The following is a 23,650-nucleotide window of genomic DNA, read 5'->3' as shown; positions in this document are numbered from 1 at the left end:
TTATAAATTGAAAAACTAAGTATTATTTGATGAAGTAAAAAGTTTGTTTTCATTGTTGTAGACTTGTATTGTTGCTCCACTTCACCCTCGCCACAGTCGAGTTTTTGATAATTATTCTATTTATTGATCCACTGAGTTACTTTACAGTACTGCGTAAGTTATTAGATTAAATGAATTTTCATATTAGAGTCTATAATTGTTTTCTTCGATATGTTCCTTCCTAAATGAAATTTCAGTACTTAAAGGTTGAGTCGTGTTTCATAGGCATTCTGTGTCAAGACTATGAATCCAATTTTCCTGGACTAACTGTAGTTAGTTTTTAGCAGTATTTTCTTGGCTGTTGCGGAGTCTTGGTGTGTTGCTGTTTCTGCCAGTACTTCATTTTGCAGGTGACCTCCATAATAAGTGACTGTTTCGTTTGCTTTGCATTCCCTCGTGTCTCAACAGATGTCCTATCATGCTGTCCCTTCTCGTTATCACTGTTTGCACATATTCATTTCCTCTGCGATTCTACGCAGAACCTCCTCATCCTGTACCTTATCAGTCCCCCTAATTCTCAACATTCGTCTGCAGCACCAAATCTCAAATGCCTCCATGCTCTTCCGTTCCGGTTTTCCCACAGTCCGTGTTTCACTACCATACAGTGGCGTGCTCCTCTTTCTCAGAAATTTCTTCCTCAAATTAAGGCTTATGTTTGAGACCATGTCCTTGCACCGTTCGTCATTGGTTATTTTGGTGCCTAGGTAGTAGAATTCCTTATCTACTTCGTGACTATCAATCCTGGTGCTAAGTTTCTCGCTTTTCTCATTTTTGCTGCTTCTCAAACTTTCGTTTTTCTTCTATCTATTCTCAATCCCTATTCTGTACTCATTAGCCTGTTCATTCCATCAGCAGATCATGTAATCCTTCTTCACTTTCACGCAGCATAGCAATGTCATCAGCGAATTTTATCATTGATATCCTTTCATTTCACCTAGAATTTTAATTCCAGTCCTGAACCTTTTTTTTTTTATTCTTGAATATTTTATACGTGCTTAAACAATTCGTAAGGCCGTCAGTAACGAGGGAGTCCACAGCCAAGAGAGTAACATCTGCAGATCGAATCTCGCTTCCGGTTCTCTCTCTTTCTAACAATGAATATGTGTGGTACGCCGCGAATTTGTGATGATGGAGAACCGCTTACGAATGTAACCTAAGTATGTTTTGCACAATACACATTAAAAAAACCACGCACATGCACAGATTCGGCGCTCATTACAAGAACTGTACGTCGCAAGTTACACGTTATACTTGCCACAAATGTAGATAAAGTAATGTAAATGAAATGACTATACTGATTTGATTGGAAGTTCTTGTGTATCCATTTTTTTCCATTTCATTACGAAAATTCTGTCCTCCTCCTTCCAGGATAGGGATAATGAAAATCATAAATTAATCATTCAATAGTGACAATTTCCACAATCATACTACACTACTGGCCATTAAAATTGGTACACCACGAAGATGTCCGCCCTGGTAGCTGAGTGGTCAGCGTGACAGACTGTCAATCCTAAGGGCCCGGGTTCGATTCCAGGCTGGGTCGGAAATTTTCTCCGCTCAGGGACTGGGTGTTGTGTTGTCCTAATCATCATCATTTCATGCCCATCGGTTCGCAAGTCGCCGAAGTGGCGTCAAATCGAAAGACCTGCACCAGGCGAACGGTCTACCCGACGGGAGGCCCTAGCCACACGACATTTCCATTTATTTACCACGAAGATGACGTGCAACAGACGCGAAATTTAATCGACAGGTAGAAGATGCTGTGATATGCAAATGATTAGCTTTTCAGAGCATTCACACAAGGTTGGCGCCGGTGGCTGACATGAGGAAAGTTTCCAACCGATTTCTCATACACAAACAGGAGTTGACCGGCGTTGCCTGGTGAAACGTTGTTGTGATGCCTCGTGTGAGGAGGAGAAATGCGTACCATCACGTTACCGACTTTAAGGTCGGATTGTAGCCTATCGCTATTGCGGTTTATCGTGTCGCGACATTGCCGCTCGCGTTGGTCGAGATCCAATGATTGTTGGCAGAATATGGAATCGGTGTGTTCAGGATGGTAATACGGAACGCCGTGCTGGATCCCAACGGCCTCGTATCACTAGCAGTCGAGATGACAGGCATCTTATCCGCACGGCTGTAACGGATCGTGCAGCCACGTCTCGATCCCTGAGCCAACAGATGGGGATGTTTGCAAGACAACAGCTATCTGCACGAACAGTTCGACGACGTTTGCAGCAGCACGGACTATCAGCTCGGAGACCGTGGCTGCGGTTACCCTTGACGCTGCATAACATACAGGAGCACCTGCGATGGTGTACTCGACGACGAACCTGGGTGCACGAATGGCAAAACGTCATTTTTTCGGATGAATCCAGGTTCTGTTTACAGCATCACGATGCTCGCATCCATGTTTGGCGACATCGCGGTGAACGCACATTGGAAGCGTGTATTCGTCATCGCCATACTGGCGTATCACCCGGCGTGATGGTATGGGGTGCCATCGGTTACACGTCTCGGTCACCTCTTGTTCGCATTGACTGCACTTTGAACAGTCGACGTTACATTTCAGATGTGTTACGACCCGTGGCTCTACCCTTCATTTGATCCATGCGAAACCCTACATTTCAGCAGGATAATGCACGACCGCATGTTGCAGGTCCTGTACGGGCCTTTCTGGATACAGAAAGTGTTCAATTGCTGCCCTGACCAGTAGATTCTCCAGATCTCTCACTAACTGAAAACGTCTCGTCAATGGTGTCCGAGCAACTGGCTCGTCACAATACGCCAGTCACTACTCTCGATGGACTGTGGTATCGTGTTGAAGTTACATGGGCAGCTGTACCTGTACGGTCGAACGTTGGTCGAATGTTCATTTCACAGACGAGTTCCGAATTGCTTTGGAGAGTGATTTTCGGCGGATGCGCATCCGCAGGAAACGTGGACTAGAGATGAACAAAGTCGTTCATCCTTGGGAACTAGTTCACTGGTGATCGCTCTGTTTTCGGAACCGTTCATTTTTACTCGTTCACCGTTCATTGTGCTTGGCACGTGGTTCTTAGGAAAAAGTGAAAATTAGTAGTGTAGGTGACTGAAGATGGAAGGCGCCAAGAGGGGGCGCTTGCCTCCCCCCTGCAGTACAGAGTTTTTATTCATAACAGAACTCTCACTCACTTGTAATTTTCGTGATTCTGCAAAACATCTCATTCAGCCTACTTTAGCGTTGTGTGGCTGATCGTTGTGAAATAATATAAGGCGGCGAACGAAAAACCAGCCCCGAAAATTACGCACGATTTGTTGACCGCCAGGAACAGAATAGATAAAAAAGTAATAATTAGGCGGTGAAGAAATAACAAATAGGCTAATGCAAACAATAGATGGGGATTGGTGGCCGACAATGTGCAGTCCAGTACTCGGGGCCGATTTTTCGTGCGCCACCCTGTACCACTGAAAGTTTCCTTTAATTTACGTCTATGGTCACAAACTTTTTGTTAACAGATTACCGGTTTCGGTCTTTAATGACCATCATCAGATCTGTTGCATAAAAACAAAGTCCTAATATACTGCAGCCATAGTGGGATCGTCAAATGTTAAATGCGGAATCAGCACCAGGATCGTCAAATACATATAAATAACATCACACGCACGAGTCATGTCGTCAGCAGTTTTTATGCAACAGATCTGACGATGGTCATTATAGACCGAAACCGGTAATCTGTTAACAAAAAGTTTGTGACCATAGGCGTAAATTAAAGGAAACTTATTACATATACGGGTCAGTGTTTTTTCGCGACGATGTCGCATCTTGTGAATATTGTAGGAGTTATCGTATTCTCTTTACAAAATTTGACACCAGACGCTCGATTACAGAGCGCGGGCTTCATTCGGTTGGACGTCGGTCTGTCTTCCGTAACAATGAACATGCTCTTTTACCTTGGATAAGAAAAAAGACGGAAAATGGCCACTCGTGTGTGCCGTGCCGACGTTCTTTGCATGTCTAATAACAAAGAATCTTGCCTTTTTACAAATATTTCTTCTGCTGTTTATCGAAATATCGATGTACGCTGATACGCCGTTTTGTTACCTGAAAAGGTGTATGTATTACATACCACGTAATTTTTATGTAGTTTACGTAATTATAAAATACATTGTAATTACCCGTCGTGGACGCTGAATAGAATACGAAAAGAACCAGACGTTCAGAGTTCAAAAAACGTTTGAAACAGATCTAGGGTGGGTGCGTGAAGCGAACGAAACGAACAACAACAACTCGGTACTGAACTAACTGTGAGCAGTCGGCAGTGGAACTGCGGCGAGTGGCAACGCGAAGAGAACGAGACAGACCGACGTGCCGTTGCGGGAACGAGACCGACCGGTTTCCGTTCCCGGGAACTGTAAGTAGAAAGCCGCGGCCGAAGTGAACTACTTTCCTTAGAATTCGTTCCTCGCCCGTACCGTTCATCTTGGTGAACCGTTCCTTTGGACCAGTTAGTTCGCGAACGACCCATCTCTAACATGGAAACCGGTTTCGGGACCCAAACACTGTGGAAAAAGGGCGATATCGAGGGGGCTACCTAATGGTGTGGGCAGGGATTATGTTGACCACTCGAAACACCTCTTCAGAAAATTGTACGGGTGAATGAGCAAGATTTAACTTCTGTCGGGTACCGTGAAGATATCATGAGGTCTCGTGCGTGGTTGTTGCGAGTTGCTGTAGGATTAGACTCACAGAGCATGGGTGGTTCATGCTTGGAACATATTTAGCATGTCGTGGCCTGCTCGCATTCCCTGTGCAAGGTCACGGAGTAGGGAGGGAGGGAGGGAGGGGGGGGGGAAATGCGCGCGCACGCTTGAATGTGATCTCGCGTTCTTAGCAGGTTTAACTAGCCATCCGAATGCTTTGAACATTTTACTACAAGGTAAAGATCTGCTAATTACTCATTTCATAGATCGAATACGAGCTTTTAAAATGAAATTGACACTTTGGGTGAGTCAGCTGGAAACAGGAAACCTAGCTCATTTTCCTAAATTATCATCCATGCAAGATGTTCACAAAGACTGTGAACGTTATTCACATAGTTTAGTTGATCAGCGCTTTCAAGATCTGACAGCACTAGACAGTGATTTTGATCTGTTCTCCTCCTCATATTCAGCGAATATTTAAGAGATTCGTCCTGAGCTGCAGCAAGAAATTATTGACCTGCCGTGTGACAGAGAATACAGAGACAAATTTCAGAACAAGAAAAACATTTTGGAATTCTACAGACACTTCCCTCAGGATAGATTTCCTCGTTTGCACAAACTGGCGTCTACAATAATATCAATGTTCGATTCCACGTATGTTTGTGAACAACTGTTCTCTGCAATGAAATGTAACAAGACGCGCCTGAGAAACGCTTTGTCTGATCGAAATTTAAACTGCACGCTGCGCCGAAAATGCACAAGAACAATTACTCCGAACGTAGACGCAATTGTAAAGGGCAAAAAGTACAAGATATCCGAGAATCCCACACTTCAGTGACACCTTTTATTGTGTTAACAGTTGACAAATTAATGCGAATGTAGAGGCATACACTAAGCTAATAAAATTATGTGGCATGTGTATATTCTCTGCGAGGTTGGGGGTTGGGTTGTTTGGGGGAAGAGACCAAACTGCAAGGTTGGGGGTTGGGTTGTTTGGGGGAAGAGACCAAACTGCGAGGTTGGCGGTTGGGTTGTTTGGGGGAAGAGACCAAACTGCGAGGTTGGGAGTTGGGTTGTTTGGGGAAGCAGACAAGACAGCGAGGTCATCGGTCTCATTGGATTAGGCAAAGAAGTGGAAGGAAGTCGGCCGGGCCCTTTCAAAGGAACCATCCCGGCATTAGCCTGGAGAGATTTAGGGAAATCACGGGAAACCTAGATCAGGATCTCTTTAAATTCAGTGGCGCCATTCGACTGTTGTTTATTTGCAGTGTTACATTAACACTTACACGGTCATGATTTCGGCTTAAAATACACTATTAAATACAACAGTATGCCATCTCAGGCACTGTAAAACACTTGATAATGGCACTTTCAAGCCGAAATCGTGATTGTGTAAGTGTAAATGTAACACTACAAATAAACAACAGTCTAATGGCGGTACTGACTTTAAAGAAATATATTATGGAATTGAAAAAAAAAAAAATCAGCCCTCCGTCACTATTTTTAACAAACTAACCTGGTTTCGACACTGCTAGGAGTGTCTTCCTCAGATTTTAAATCAAAGAATGGTCCATATTCTATAACATTGTCACAGAATTATGACTAAAAACGTACGATAGAGTATAAGTACGGAATCGTCGTGAAAGACTGGCAGTACTTATATGCCATTTATAAAATAATAAATATGTCCTAAAGGGCATTAGTCACAAAGATATTTAAGATAAAGAAAACTGTGATGGCGAGCCACTAACGCCTGCTCGTTACTTGCGTGGTGCAGGTTCCAAAATGTTTCTTTATCTTAAATATCTTTGTGACTAATGCCCTTTTGGCATATTTATTATTTTATAAATGAATAATAAGTAATGCGAGTCTTTCACAACGATTCCGTACTTATACTCTATCGTACGTTTTTAGTCATAATTCTGTGACCATTTTATAGAATATAGACCATTCTTTGATTTAAATTCTGAGGAAGACGCTCCTAGCAGTGTCGAAACCCGGTTGATTTGTTAAAAATAGTGACAGAGGGCTGATTTTCTTTCAATTGTAACTATTCACGGTCTCTGAACGGGTGGCCATGTACAAGATTTTGAAATATATTATGACTGTGGGCCCGCATTATGAAAAAATTACAAAATCAGGATGGGCGGACGTGGCATTGAACCGTCGTCCTCCCGAATGCGAGTCCAGTGTGCCAACCACTGCACCACCTCTCTCGGTGTTACGCACGTGTTTGTACCGTTTTGTGACCAAATAAACGCAACCTTGCAAAAATTTCCGATTGTTGCTTTACTTTGGACACCAATTTACATTCTGCCAGCATGGATCAAAACGGTGAGGGGAAGTTTCTACGCCTGCCGGGGTGGCCGAGCGGTTCTAGGCGCTACAGTCTGGAACCGCGCGACCCCTACGGTCGCAGGTTCGAATCCTGCCTCGGGCATGGATGTGTGTGACGCCCTTAGGTTAGTTAGGTTTAAGTAGTTCTAAGTTCTAGGGGACTGATGACCTCAGAAGTTAAGTCCCATAGTGCTCAGAGCCATTTGAACCATTCTGCAGTTTCTATGATTACCCTGGTAGCACCACGTCCGCATTACCATGTACCCACATGGTAATGCGGACGTGGTGCTACCCTGTGACCCATATTTTCGGGGTGAGATTATGGTATTCAAGTGGTTCAAATGGTTCTGAGCACTATGGGACTTAACTACTCAAGTCATCAGTCCCCTAGAACTTAGAACTACTTAAACCTAACTAACCTAAGGACATCACACACATCCATGCCCGAGGCAGGATTCGAACCTGCGACCCTAGCGGTCGCTCGGTTCCAGATTGTAGCGCCTGGAACCGCTCGGCCACTCTGGCCGGCGATTATGGTATTTCCGGAAAGCTTGGAGCAATTTCAATCAAATATAGCACGAGTATGCCTCCTGTCTGAAAAAAAAAACATTGATAGCATAAAACATCCGTAGCATCGTTAAGGGGTGAGTTGGAGTGTAATGCACGTGACACCTAAAAAAAATATAGAACGATCTATTGATGATCTTATTACTTTTCCTATGTACTACACTCGTAATCCTGGGCGAATCAACACAGTGGCCAACAATTTTTTATCATCTTCAGCGCTCCAAGCGTAAATATCTGATTTCCTGACTATCCTAAGTTTCGATGCAGTCATTTACATATCTTGGATTGATTATTCAAAGTGACATTCACAATCGCATTCCAGAATGAGATTTTCACTCTGCAGCGGAGTGTGCGCTGATATGAAACTTCCTGGCAAATTAAAACTGTGTGCCGGACCGAGACTCGAACTCGGGACCTTTGCCTTCCGCGGGCAAGCGCTCTACCATCTGAGCTACCCAAGCACGACTCACGTCCCGTCCTAACAGCTTTACTTCTGCCAGTACCTCGTCTCCTACCTTCCAAACTTCACAGAAGCTCTCCTGCGAACTCTGCAGAAGTAAAGCTATGAGGACGGGGCGTGAGTCGTGCTTGGGTAGCTCAGTTGGTAGAGCACTTGCCCGCGAAAGGCAAAGGTTCCGATTTCGACTCTCGGTCTGCCAGGAAGTTTCACAATCGCATTATTTAGTTTGCCGCCAACCGGTTTCAACCCGCGATGGGGTCATCTTCAGGGCAATTTACACCATTTGGTCGCTCGCTAGAGCCGTCACCCTGCCTGTGAAGGGGTTGAAACCCGTTGGCGGAAAAATAAATAATGCGATTGTGAGCCGGCCGAAGTGGCCGTGCGGTTAAAGGCGCTGCAGTCTGGAACCGCAAGACTGCTACGGTCGCAGGTTCGAATCCTGCCTCGGGCATGGATGTTTGTGATGTCCTTAGGTAAGTTAGGTTTAACTAGTTCTAAGTTCTAGGGGACTAATGACCTCAGCAGTTGAGTCTCATAGTGCTCAGAGCCATTTGAACCATTTTTGCGATTGTGACTGTTAAAATGGTTCAAATGGCTCTGAGCACTATGGGACTTAACATCTGAGGTCATCAGTCCCCTACAACTTAGAACTACTTAAACCTAACTAACCTAAGGACAGCACACAACACCCAGTCATCACTAGGCAGAGAAAATCCCTGACCCCGCCGGGAATCGAACCCGAGAACCCGGGCGTGGGAAGCGAGGACGCTACCGCACGACCAAGAGGTGCGGACGGTGACTGTTAGTTTGAATAATTGATTATAAGTAAAGTAATCACTGTTATCTCCAAGCAACTATGTTGTCTAAAAATTTATCTTGGATTGATAAATTTGCTCTTCTCCATCATCCGTATTTGACTGTGTCTTACAACATGAAAACCACCAGCGAAGAGGGCGCAGAAATCTAAAACACTCACCTTCAGCGTAAAACAAAATAACATCGTGGTGTACGTGATATCAACCGGGGCGTAAGGTAAGGTAATGACGTTTAAGCCAAGACCGCCATTCTGAAAATTTGACTCTGACGCTTTCTTTTGGCACAAAAGGTGATAATAGGGTGTTGTCAGGGCACGCAGGGGAAGGTGCTGTGTGGGTGGCTGGTGGGCGGGCAGGGACGGGATAGGGAGATTAAGAACGTGGCAATGAATAAAAATGAGCACCGGTGCGCTGTAGCTGCGATACGCGGCGGAGGGCTTCTTGCGTGTGCGTGGGCGTAAGTGCGTAGGCGATGCGTGAGCACGCAATACGGCGTGGCGAGGCACGCTTTCCGCCTGCGCAGTCGAGAGTAAAAAAAAAGAGAGAAAAAAGAACAACAAAAAAAGACAGAGAGTGAGTGAGAGAGAGGAAGGGATAGAGCAGGAAGAGCGTGGCACGGGGCGAGCGGTGTAAATATTGACAACAGGTCCCAATCGATACGGCGCTTCGAGTGCGAGAGGTCGAAGCCGACGAGTGCTTGCCGTGTCGACAGCATGTACGTACCAGCGCGCGCGCACACACACACACACACACACACACACACACACACCAGGTACAAATACGAACGAGCCCGCAGTAAAAGGATAAATCACGCGTACGAAGGGTCCTTCAAAAAGAAAACGGATTGGCTTCGCCCGCAGGTGTTGCGTGAGAGTTTTATACGCATTGAAGTATTTTTCTGGTCGTGTGGTAGGGGATTCGAGTTGGACAAAAAAAGAAACCGGCTGTAGCGGAACGTTAAAGCATTATTGGCTTGCGCAAAATTTCACTCTACCGGGGTGGTATAACGCCAAGATATGGATGTAGGCGGAAAAAAGATAAATTTCCGTGTTTTGGCCCTAGGCGGACCAGTCGGTTCCGACTGACCGCCGTGTCGTCCTAACCCAATGACGTCATCGAGGCAGTGTGAAGGGATGTGTGGTCAGCGCACTACTCTCCCGGCCAATGTGGAGTTCCTTTCTTGGTCCAATTGCCGCTCAATTGGCATCACGAGGCTGAGTGCAGCCTGATCCAATCTTCCCACCAAGAAAAACTCCGTAACAGCACCGGGAATCGAACCCGCGTCGTCCCCACCAAAAGCACATGCGTTGGTCTCAGCTACGGAGGCGCACAAATCTGGACATACATATGCGAAATAAAAGGGACAAATCATTAACCATATTCTTTAAAGAGCACCAAGGTCGCTTTTGAGCACTGTAGATCGTAATACACTACTGGCCATTAAAATTGCTACACCACAAAGATGACGTGCTACAGACGCGAAATTTAACCGACAGGAAGAAGATGCTGTGATATGCTTTTCAGAGCATTCAGACAAGGTTGGCGCCGGTGGCGACACCTACAACGTGCTGAATTGAGGAAAGTTTCCAATCCATTTCCCATACACAAACAGCAGTTGACCGGCGTTGCCTGGTGAAACGTTGTTGAGATGCCTCGTGTAAGGAGGAGAAATGCGTACCATCACGTTTCCGACTTTGATAAAGGTCGGATTGTAACCTATCGCGATTGCGGTTTATCGTATAGCGACATTGCTGCTCGCGTTGGTCGAGATCCAATGACTGTCAGCAGGGTATGGAATCGTTGGGTTCAGGAGGGTAAAACGGAACGCCGTGCTGGATCACAACGGCCTCGTATCACTAGCAGTCGAGATGACAAGCATCTTATCCGCATGGCTGTAACGGGTCGTGCAGCCACGCCTCGATCCCTGAGTCAACAGCTCGGCGACCTTTGTAGCAGCACGGACTATCAGCTCGGAGACCGTGGCTGCGGTTACCCTTGACGCTGCATCACAGACAGGAGCGCCTGCGATGGTGTACTCGACGAAGAACCTGGGTGCACGAATGGCAAAAGTACTTATGACCATACAAAATACGTAAATACGACTAAAATTCTCAGAGTTGACTTTCAAAAGTGGTTCAAATGGCTCTGAGCACTATGGGACTTAACATCTGAGGTCATCAGTCCCCTAGAACTTAGAATTACTTAAACCTAACCAAGCTAAGGACATCACAGACATCCATGCCCGAGGCAGGATTCGAACCTGCGACCGTGGCGGTAGCGGGGTTCCAGACTGAAGCGCGTAGAACCGCTCGGTCACTCCGGCCGACTAAACACAGTACAGAAAGCAACGACCCAAGCAGACGTTGACATGCCGACGAAGCAGGAGGTTTGTGCAGACAGGAAGCGTTGATGTGGAAGTCTCATACTGGACGACCTGGAAAAAGTGAAGCCTATGCAGAGCGGATACTGTTGGCCTTTCTACGTTCACCGCCTAAGTCTGTTCAGATTGAGTCACAGGAGCTACAAATCCCTAGGTCTACCGTGCACTGGGTCCTTCGGAAACTTCTACAGTTGTACAGCAGTCGTTCAATAAGTAATGAAAGCAGACTGATTTTATTCAAAATTTTAATACGCCATATTATTCCCCACTATTTTGGCTACAAAACCATACTTTTCAATATAATCTCCGTTCAGTGCGACGATGTTACGTCACCATACTGTGAGGGACTCGTATGGCCGCATGGTATCATTCCACTGCTCAACGTCAGAGACGACGTCTTGCTGCATTAATAACCTCCTCATCATCCACGTAATCCTTTCCGCGCAGTCCGTGGAAGTCAGAAGGTGCGGGGTCCGGGCTGTAGGACAGACGTTACATCACCCGTGACCATTCCAGAATGAGATTTTCACTCTGCAGCGGAGTGTGCGCTGATATGAAACTTCCTTTGTGCCGGACCGAGACTCGAACTCGGGACCTTTGCCTTTCGCAGGCAAGTGCCCCACCAACTGAGCTACCCAAGCACGATTTTTCTTCTAAGATGGATAACTTACGTGTTTGTACGGAAGTAAAGAGAATCTTTTCAGGTCTTTCCACTATCCATGTAAGGTGAATTTTTAATATTTCAAGTGTTAAAATATTTTGTTTTCGTCATGTAAAGTTTTGTTATTACAGTTACTTTACTGTTTTCCCATTAACCAAGATTCGTCTCTCTGTTTCAAGTTTCACATATATAATTTTGCTTTCCCCGAATTTCTCAGTAACAGAACTTTAATTGACAATGATTATCGCAGTAATGAGATTTATTAACACAGTACTAGTTTTGTGGGTGTCACTGTAGTTTAAAGCACGCATTGCTCACCGTGTTGCCAGTAGTTCGAATTTTAATTTTTTAACTAGCATAGCAGCAGCAGGCATAGTAGTTTGGAGATAGCAGCAGCACAGCATTTATTCATTGCGCAAACAGGTACGCTAGGTACAGTTTACGCGTGTTAGGATTAACATTTCAACTTTTCGGACAGCGCATTTTTGGTGGTTATTTGCGTTTCATATTTTTCTCGCTGTCATATTGCTTATACTGTTGCTAACAGAACAGTTTTCTTTAATGTAACAGAACAGACTGTACTGTCGTCACGGGCTTTGCAGTACACAGTTAAATGCTGCATTTCTGATTAACTTTTGCATTGCTGATCACTTTTCAAGAATTACGAGATTATATATGAACTTGAATACGACCTTCCTCTAATCGCAAGTTTAACCTCTCATTACCACACAGAACAAGTACCAGGAAACATAACTATAGTTACCATACACAAAAAAACTAAGTAGCCACTTTCAAACTTGGATGCTGAGTGGATGTTGTGAATCCCAGCAAAAGTGCACCTGTTGATATTGACTGACAGGCGTAAAATCTTTGTAAGATAGCGAGTCACATAAGCCAAACATGGTGTGAATGCCTCAATTAGAGCCGGCCGTAGTGGCCGAGCGGTTCTAGGCGCTTCAGTTTGGAAACGCGCGACCGCTACGGTCGCAGGTTCGAATCCTGCCTCGGGCATGGATGTGTGTGATGTCCTTAGGTTAGTTAGGTTTAAGTAGTTCTAAGTTCTAGGGGCCTGATGACATCAGAAGTTAAGTCCCATAGTGCTCAGAGCCATTTGAACCATTTTCTGAACCTCAGTTAGTACTGATGCCGCGAGACACTAAAATTATAACGTACCTTTTGAGACCCGCTGCACTTTTAAAAGTCTGAAGCGCAATTTGATTCTTATTAGCGCTGTTGCGTGTGTCAACCTGATAGCAGAAACTTGCACTGCAGTGAGCTAGCAATTTTATCAGGGTACTTCGGGACCTAAGAACACGCCAAACAGCTGAATACTACAGATAAATTTAACATCCCCTCAGGAGTCGTGTGGAGTAAAACAGCAGAGAATCAGACATGTGTGTGCATTATATGTTCAACATCTGCTCCCAAAACTCTATATCGATTTCAAGCAAACTTGATACACATATTACTACAATATGCAAATAAATGATATGACACGTCGGGAAGAATTTGGTAGAGCAGTGAAAAACCTAAGTCAAAACAAGGGCCCTAGAGTAGACCACATTCCGTCAGAAGTACTGATAGATGAATATAACAACTCCAATTCCAAAGAAAGCAGCTGCTGACAGGTGGGAATATAAGCAAACTATCAGTTTAGTAAGTAATGGCTGCAAATTACTAACACGAAATCTTTACATGTGATTGGAAAAACTGGTAGAAGCCAACCGCGGGAAAGATCAGTTTGCATTCCGGAGAACTGTTGCAGAAACACGTGAGGCAATACTGTCCCTACGACAGGTTAAGGGAAATAAAACTTAGGTTCATAACATTTGTAGACTGGAAGAAAGCTTTTGATAGTGTTGACTGGAATACTATACCCACTTTGAAATACTGAAGGTAGTAGGGGTAAAATAGAGAGAGCGAAAGGTTAAGTACTACTCGTACAGAAACCGGACGGCAGTTACAAGAAGGGAAGCAGTGGTTGAAAAGGGAGTGAGACAGATTTGTAGCCTATCCCCGGTGTTATTAAGTCTGTACATTGAACAAGTAGTATAGGAAACCAAAGAAAAATTTATAGCAGGAGATAAGGTTAACGCAGAAGACATAAAAAGTTTCAGCTTTGCCGATGACCTTGTAATTCTGTCAGAGACAATAAGGGACTTGGAAGAGCATTTGATCGGAATGGACAGTGTCTTGAAACTATATAAGAAGAACATAAAAAAAAAGCAAAACAAGGATAATGGAATGTACTAGAATTAAATCAGGTGATACAGACGGAATTAGGTTAGGAAACAAGACACTTAACGCAGTAGATAACTTTTGTCATTTGAGCAGTAGAGTAACTGATTATGGCCGAAGTACAGAGAATATAATACATAAAGTGCTAATGGCCAGTAAAGCGTTTGTGAAGAGAAATGTGTTAACGTCGAGTATAGATATAAGTGCCAGGAAGTCTTTTGTGAATGTATGGAGTATAGCCACGTATGGAAGTGAAACATGGACAATAAAAATTTTAGGCAAGAAGAAAACTGAAGTTTTTGAAATATGATGCTAAAGATGAATGCTGAAGATTAGATGGGTAGCTCACGTAACTAATAAGAAGGAACTGAATACACGGGAGAAAAGAAATTTGTGGAGCAACCTGTCTGGAAGATATGGGATCGGTTAATACGACACATTCTTTATGAGACATCAAGGGAGCACCAAGATGGTACTGGAGGGAAGTGCTGGGGGTAAAAATTTTAGCGGGACACCACGAGATGAATACAGTAATCAGACTGGGAAGGATGTAGAGTGCAAAGTTATTCGGAGATGAGAAGGCTTGCACAAGATAGAGTATTTTGTAGTAGTTGTTGTTGCTTTAGGACGCAAAACGGCTGGGGTCGTAACCTGAAACGGTCAGTTATCGAATGAAGCCGAGCTCGATAACACTCAGAGCCTAATCGACTGGAATAAGAGGGATAGTTAAAAATTATCACTTGACTTCGAGGAGGTCGCTCAAACGGTTGGAAATTAAATTTCCCTCGCCGCATTACACTACTGACCACTAAAATTGCTACAGGAAGAAGAAATGCAGTTGATAAACGGGTATTGATTGGACAAATACACTCCTGGAAATGATAAAAAAGGACACATTGACACCGGTGTGTCAGACCCACCATACTTGCTCCGGACACTGCGAGAGGGCTGTACAAGCAATGATCACACGCACGGCACAGCGGACACACCAGGAACCGCGGTGTTGGCCGTCGAATGGCGCTAGCTGCGCAGCATTTGTGCACCGCCGCCGTCAGTGTCAGCCAGTTTGCCGTGGCATACGGAGCTCCATCGCAGTCTTTAACACTGGTAGCATGCCGCGACAGCGTGGACGTGAACCGTATGTGCAGTTGACGGACTTTGAGCGAGGGCGTATAGTGGGCATGCGGGAGGCCGGGTGGACGTACCGCCGAATTGCTCAACACGTGGGGCGTGAGGTCTCCACAGTACATCGATGTTGTCGCCAGTGGTCGGCGGAAGGTGCACGTGCCCGTCGACCTGGGACCGGACCGCAGCGACGCACGGATGCACGCCAAGACCGTAGGATCCTACGCAGTGCCGTAGGGGACCGCACCGCCACTTCCCAGCAAATTAGGGACACTGTTGCTCCTGGGGTATCGGCGAGGACCATTCGCAACCGTCTCCATGAAGCTGGGCTACGGTCCCGCACACCGTTAGGCCGTCTTCCGCTCACGCCCCAACATCGTGCAGCCCGCCTCCAGTGGTGTCGCGACAGGCGTGAATGGAGGGACGAATGGAGACGTGTCGTCTTCAGCGATGAGAGTCGCTTCTGCCTTGGTGCCAATGATGGTCGTATGCGTGTTTGGCGCCGTGCAGGTGAGCGCCACAATCAGGACTGCATACGACCGAGGCACACAGGGCCAACACCCGGCATCATGGTGTGGGGAGCGATCTCCTACACTGGCCGTACACCACTGGTGATCGTCGAGGGGACACTGAATAGTGCACGGTACATCCAAACCGTCATCGAACCCATCGTTCTACCATTCCTAGACCGGCAAGGGAACTTGCTGTTCCAACAGGACAATGCACGTCCGCATGTATCCCGTGCCACCCAACGTGCTCTAGAAGGTGTAAGTCAACTACCCTGGCCAGCAAGATCTCCGGATCTGTCCCCCATTGAGCATGTTTGGGACTGGATGAAGCGTCGTCTCACGCGGTCTGCACGTCCAGCACGAACGCTGGTCCAACTGAGGCGCCAGGTGGAAATGGCATGGCAAGCCGTTCCACAGGACTACATCCAGCATCTCTACGATCGTCTCCATGGGAGAATAGCAGCCTGCATTGCTGCGAAAGGTGGATATACACTGCACTAGTGCCGACATTGTGCATGCTCGGTTGCCTGTGTCTATGTGCCTGTGGTTCTGTCAGTGTGATCATGTGATGTATCTGACCCCAGGAATGTGTCAATAAAGTTTCCCCTTCCTGGGACAATGAATTCACGGTGTTCATATTTCAATTTCCAGGAGTGTATATTATACTAGAGCTGACTTGTGATTACATTTTCACGCAATTTGGCTGCATAGATCCTGAGAAATCAGTACCCAGAACAACGGCCTTGATACGCCTGGCCATTGAGGCAAAGAGGTACAGCTGCCCACACCACAGTTCGTCAAGAGGAGTGACTGGCGTACTGTGACGAGACAGTTGCTCCACCATTGACCAGGCGTTTTCAACTGGTGCTGGCCAGGGCAGCAGTCGAACATTTTCTGTATCCAGAAAGGCCCGTACAGACCCTGCAACATGCGGTCGTGCATTATCCTACTGAAATGTAGGGTTTCTCAGGGATCGAATGAGGGGTAGAGCCACGGGTCGTAACACATCTGAAATGTAACGTCCACTGATCAAAGTGCCGTCAATGCGAACAAAAGGTGACCGAGACGTGTAAGCAATGCCACCCCATACCAACACGCCGGGTGATACGCCAGTATGGCCATGACGAATACACTCTTCCAATGTGCGTTCACCGCGATGTCGACAAACACGGATGCGACCATCGTGATGCTGTAAACAGAACCTGGATTCATCCGAAAAAACGACGTTTTGCCATTCGTCCACCCAGGTTCGTCGTCGAGTACAACGTCGCAGGCGCTCCTGTCTGTGACGCAGCGTCAAGGGTAACCGCAGCCACGGTCTCCGAGCTGATAGTCCATGCTGCTGCAAACGTCGTCAAACTGTTCGTGCAGATGGTTGTTGTCTTGCAAACGTCCCCATCTGTTGACTCAGGAATCGAGACGTGGCTGCACGATCCGTTACAGCCGTGCGGATAAGATGCCTGTCATCTCGACTGCTAGTGATACGAGGCCGTTGGGATCCAGCACGGAGTTCCGTATTACCCTCCTGAACCCACCGACTCCATATTCTGCTAACAGTCATTGGATCTCGACCAACGCGAGCAGCAATGTCGCGATACGATAAACCGCAATCGCGATAGGCTACAATCCGACCTTTATCAAAGCCGGAAACGTGATGGTACGCATTTCTCCTCCTTATACGAGGCATCACAACAACGTTTCACCAGGCAACGCCGGTCAACTGCTGTTTGTGTATGAGAAATCGGTTGTAATCTTTCCTCGTGTCAGCACGTTGTAGGTGTCGCCACCGGCGCCAACCTTGTGTGAATGCTCTGAAAAGCTAATCATTTGCATATCACAGCATCTTCTTCCTGTCGGTTAAATTTCGCGTCTGTAGCACATCTTCGTGGTGTACCTGTTTTAATGGCCAGTAGTGCACTACGACGAATAAGAAGTAAAACGCGTTCTACAGCTCGTGTATATTTGCTAAAAAAATATGTGACAGTTCAGATGGCGAACACACATTTAAAAAGAAAACTGTTATAAAATGAGGATTGGTTCAGAAAATGGCGCCATGTCAGTGGTGCGGGGTCTCCGCTTAAGGGCAGGTTTTCATTCAAAATTTCATTCAAAATTTCGATTTTTTTTAATTGCATTTTCTGAATGTTAGGACGATAAGGTTTTTTAATCGGTGCGCTATAGAAGTTTCTTCAGTCCGTAGTTCGAAGCAGTGCTACTCTCGCCGTTGAACGCTCTCAGCCGAAGGCGGCCGGCTCGGATAGAATGGTTCAAATGGCTCTGAGCACTATGGGACTTAACTTCTGAGCTCATCAGCCCCCTAGAACTTAGAACTACTTAAACCTAACTAACCTAAGGACACCACACACATCCATGCCCGAGGCAGGATTCGAACCTGCGACCGTAGCGGTCGCGCGGTTCCAGACTGTAGCGCCTACAACCGCTCGGGCATCCCGGCCGGCCTCGGATAGAAAACTTGTCGTTACGTGATGGTCTTTCACAAAACGATTTATACTTCAGTATGCATGCAGACATATTCGCTAAAAACGCTGACGCACAACGTGTGCAGGTTGCCGAACGCAGCATATCCAACTCAGCCATCTCGGCTTTCCTCTGCAGGAACAATTCGAGTTACAGAAGCAGGGTTGATATACGGTCCCGAAACTGCAGACTAAACGCAACTAACGAAAACACTCTTTTTTTTTTGGTCAAATTTTGGTCCAAATCCGTCAAAGCATAATTTTTCGTCCGCCATATTGCATTAGCCATTTTGATATTTAACTACAGATTTGTGTTCAGCGACATCAAAAATCTATAATAACATTTAGTTTTTATGCACGTTGAATTAATAATACGTGTAAAAATTGTCCCTAAACTTTAAACCGGTTTCTCTCGAGAAACGAGTTTTCAAAACTGCGTGCAGCATAGGATAAAAACGATTCAGCATAAGAACTTCTACCTTCAATCCGCGAAAAGTTGGGAGCTTATGTCTATAACATACGAAATATGTTAAAATTAGCTAAGTTTTTGTAAAAAGGAGTGAAACAAACCCCCACAAATGCCCGCCCGGCTAGCCGCGCGATCCAACGCGCTGCTTCCCGAGCGGGAAGGCGTGCCGGTCCCCGGCACGAATCCGCCTGGCGGATTAGTGTCTAGGTCCGGTGTGCCGGCCAGCCGGTGGATGGTTTTTAGGCGGTTTTCCACCTGCCTCGGCGAATGCAGGCTGGTTCCCCTTATTCCGCCTCAGTTACACTGTGTGCAAACACTGTCTTCACGTATGCGTACACCATAATTACTGTACCACGCAAACATTGGGGTTACATTCGTCTGGTGTGAGACGTTCCCTAGGGGGTCCACTGGGGTCTGAACCGCACAATAACCCTGGGTTCGGTGTGGGGCGGCGGTGGGGTGGGTGGACTGCTGTAGCCTGTTGTGGGGTTGTGAACCACTGAGGGCTACGGCGGGACGAAGCCTCTCCGTTATTTCTAGGTCCTCGGTTCAATACAGAAGTTCGAGTTAGCATCATACCGTTAAATTTATGCTCATTTCATTGTGGTTAAGAATAAGCTGCCGTAAATTTAATGTAGTATCGACTGATGCTATCCATTTTGATGAACAAAGTAAGAGCATATGGACTATCAGACGAATTGTGTGATTGGATTGGAGAGTTCCTAGATAACAGAACGCAGCATGTCAATCTCAATGGAGAGAAGTCTTCCGAAGTAAGAGTGATTTCAGGTGTGCCGCAGGGGAGTGTCATAGGACCGTTGCTGTTCACAATATACATAAATGACCTTGTGGATGACATCGGATGTTCACTGAGCTTTTTTGCGGATGATGCTGTGGTACATCGAGACGTTGTAACAATGGAAAATTGAACTGAAATGCAGGAGGATCTGCAGCGAATTGACGCATGGTGCAGGGAATGGCAATTGAATCTCAATGTAGGCAGGTGTAATGTGCTGCGAATACATAGAAAGAAAGATCCTTTATCATTTAGCTACAATATAGCAGGTCGGCAAACTGGAAGCAGTTAATTCCATAAATTATCTGGGAGTACGCATTAGGAGCGATTTAAAATGGAATGATCATATAAAGTTGATCGTCGGTAAAGCAGATGCCAGACTCAGATTCATTGGAAGGAAATGCAATCCTAAAACAAAGGAAGGATTAGAGCCCACACAGAAGCATACCGACAATCCTTCTTTCCACGAAGAATACGAGACTTGAATATAAGGGAGAACCGATAGAGGTACTCAAGGTACCCTCCGCCACACACCGTGAGGTGGCTTGCGGAGTATGGATATAGATGTAGATGTTTGATTTCAGGTACCTCCTGAGGGGCTACACTGCACATAGTCTGCGTACTTTAAACTCGTAGGCCCTTGATCAAACCGTAACTAGGGGCGCCATTTTGTTTTTTGTTTTTGTACTGACAATCTGAATATGACCAATCATAATCGCCCGCATCCCCTGGTCGTGCGGTAGCGTTCTCGCTTCCCACGCCCGGGTTCCCGGGTTCGATTCCCGGCGGGATCAGGGATTTTCTCTGCCTCGTGATGGCTGGGTGTTGTGTGTTGTCCTTAGGTTAGTTAGGTTTAAGTAGTTCTAAGTTCTAGGGGACTGATGACCATAGACGTTAAGTCCCACAGTGCTCAGAGCTATTTGAACCATTTGAACCAATCATAATCCACAACCACATCCTTTGTATGTCTTTCCGTTGTCTCAAAAAGAATTTCAAACGTTGTCAACTTTTTGCTTATTTGAGTGTGAATCTGGCCTTAACAAATGAGGCGCAGCCCCGCTTAAAGTACCTCGTCGCGACGACAGGGGCGGCAGGAAGCCGTCCGAGCCGACGGAAGGTGTTTAATTTTTCGGAGTTGTGTTCCCGTGTAATGTTCATGCCACAGGGACACAATGTTGCTTTGTGCGGCAACACGGAGATCGTCCACTATTGGACAGAATAGCTACAAGGCCTAGGTAGTGGGACAGCAGCATTGGCAGCTTCACTCCCTGACACTCTGACGTGACCAGCGAGCGAATGGAGGCATTTGTGGGTCCGCTGTACTAAGGGATGGTATGTGTATGGTACACAGAGATTCTGGAAGGCACTAAGTGAATCGGAACATAACACACAGTTGAGAAGCCTGGCCGGCCGAAGTGGCCAAGCGGTTCTAGGCGCTGCAGTCTGGAACCGCGAGACCGGTACGGTCGCAGGTTCGAATCCTGCCTCAGGCATGGATGTGTGTGATGTCCTTAGGTTAGTTAGGTTTAAGTAGTTCTAAGTTCTAGGGGACTGATGACCTCAGAAGTTGAGTCCCATAGCGCTCAGAGCCATTCGAACCATTTTTTTTTTTTTTTGAGAAGCCTGTGTCATCGGATGTACAGGGAGGACTGGTACAAGACGGGAAGCTCTTCAGTAAAAACCGAGCACTGATCTAGAAGCCGATATGTAAAATGTTTCTTGTCAATGACAAAGGCTTGTTGTCAGTGACAAAGGTTTTAAATTACACGTTCAAGAAATCGTTCACACAGGACAATCGTACAAACATACAGCAATTTGACCATCAGTCTCCCGTATGGACGTACCTGGCGTAGAGGAACAACTGAAAGATTTGAAAGCAAATAAGTCACCAGGTCCGGATGGAAGCCCAGTTCGATTGTACAAAGAGTACTCTACGGCATTTGGCCCTTACGCAGCTTACATTCATCGTGAACCACTGGTCCCAAGCGACTGGAAAAAACGCAGGCGGCCCCAGTATGCAGGGTGAAGCGGAATTCGCGTACTCGGCCTTCGCAGCGCGCCTCCTCACACACCAGCGATAAAAAAAAATCTGTCACGAAATTTCGTCCGGCGAGTACATCCGGCAGATAAAGGACGCTAAAGAGTGGCAATCTGGCAACTCTGTAATCACATGTATGGTAACTACCTCTGTCAGCACATATTAATTGTGCTGTGTAAGTTGTGCAGTGGATATACTTTTGAGTTAGAATGCAGGAGGTCGACGGATCAATCCTGGGGAGGGGCGCATATTTTTTTTTTTTTTTTTTTTTTTTTTTTTGTTGCTGATTTCATTCTGACATTTGGGTCACATGTATCCTAAGTTTACAACATTTTGTAACGCTGGTCATGCGTGGTTAGACAAATAATAGACAGGCAGTTGAAACCAGTGTCCTGTCATAGAACAGAATAACTACAAAAAAAATCCCAATTTCGAGATGCTAAAGATAACACAACATCTACTTGTCATTTATATTACAAGTAAAATGAGCGCTCAGATATCGCACATTAGCAGCTAGTGACAACAATAATGTCCACAGTAATGACGACCGCATGACCTTCATAACAGAATACGTTTTCCTCGGAATGGTTCAAATGGCTCTGAGCACTATGGCACTTGTGAGGGCATCAGTCCCCTAGAACTTAGAACTACTTAAACCTAACTAACCTAAGGACATGACACACATCCATGCCTGAGGTAGGATTCGAACCTGCGACCGTAGCGGTCTGGACCGTTCACAGAAAAGCTGTGTACACAGTAACAATAATAATAATAATGCATTGAGATACGTACTAAACAGCATGCAGTTTTCAATTCTGAAAGGCATAGTTAGTGGGACCATGGCGATAACACATACAAACAGTAACCGAGTTTCGATACTACTCGCAAAGTACGTTGCTAGTCCTACTGGTAACGTAAGGCCCTAACGAAGTGTAATGCGCCTGAACGAGGCAAGAATAACAGTTGGTACTTATCTGTGGCACCATTGGAGGAGCGTACAAAGCAGACAGGTTTCGCATCTAGTAGACGAAGGGGTAATGCAGGTTTAATAATGAATAAAAAAATAGGAGTGCGGGTAAGCTACTACAAACAGCATAGTGAACGCATTATTGTGGCCAAGATAGACACAAAGCCCACGCCTACTACAGTAGTACAAGTTTATATGCCGACTAGCTCTGCAGATGATGAAGAAATTGAAGAAATGTATGATGAGATAAAAGAAATTATTCAGGTAGTGAAGGGAGACGAAAATTTAATAGTCATGGGTGACTGGAATTCGAGAGTAGGAAAAGGGAGAGAAGGAAACGTAGTAGGTGAATATGGATTGGGGCTAAGAAATGAAAGAGGAAGCCGCCTGGTAGAATTTTGCACAGAGCACAACATAATCATAGCTAACACTTGGTTCAAGAATCATGAAAGGTCGTATACTTGGAAGAATCCTGGAGATACTAGAAGGTATCAGATAGATTATTAATCGTAAGACAGAGATTTAGGAACCAGGTTTTAAATTGTAAGACATTTCCAGGGGCAGATGTGGACTCTGACCACAATCTATTGGTTATGAACTGTAGATTAAAACTGAAGAAACTGCAAAAAGGTGGGAATTTAAGGAGATGGGACCTGGATAAACTGAAAGAACCAGAGGTTGTACAGAGTTTCAGGGAGAGCATAAGGGAACAATTGACAGGAATGGGGGAAAGAAGTACAGTAGAAGAAGAATGGGTAGCTCTGAGGGGTGAAGTAGTGAAGGTAGCAGAGGAACAAGTAGGTAAAAAGACGAGGGCTAGTAAAACTCCTTGGGTAACAGAAGAAATATTGAACTTAATTGATGAAAGGAGAAAATATGAAAATTCAGTAAATGAAGCAGGCAAAAAGGAATACAAACGACTCAAAAATGAGATAGACAAGAAGTGCAAAATGGCTAAGCAGGAATGGCTAGAGGATAAATGTAAGAATGTAGAGGCTTATCTCATTAGGGGTAAGATAGATGCTGCCTACAGGAAAATTAAAGAGACCTTTCGAGAAAAGAAAGCCACTTGTATGAATATTAAGAGCT

At 45.6% G+C, this 23,650-nt stretch overlaps 1 long non-coding RNA gene across 1 annotated transcript in view; it reads right to left on the bottom strand.

Moving 5' to 3' along the window:
• LOC124720445 overlaps positions 1-23,650 on the bottom strand; it is a 469,216-nt gene that overhangs the window by 372,070 nt on the left and 73,496 nt on the right. The window lies entirely within an intron of this gene.

Source organism: Schistocerca piceifrons, chromosome 11, assembly GCF_021461385.2.
Source record: "Schistocerca piceifrons isolate TAMUIC-IGC-003096 chromosome 11, iqSchPice1.1, whole genome shotgun sequence".
NCBI lineage: Eukaryota > Metazoa > Arthropoda > Insecta > Orthoptera > Acrididae > Schistocerca > Schistocerca piceifrons.
This window is presented reverse-complemented; position numbering and strand designations above follow the sequence as displayed.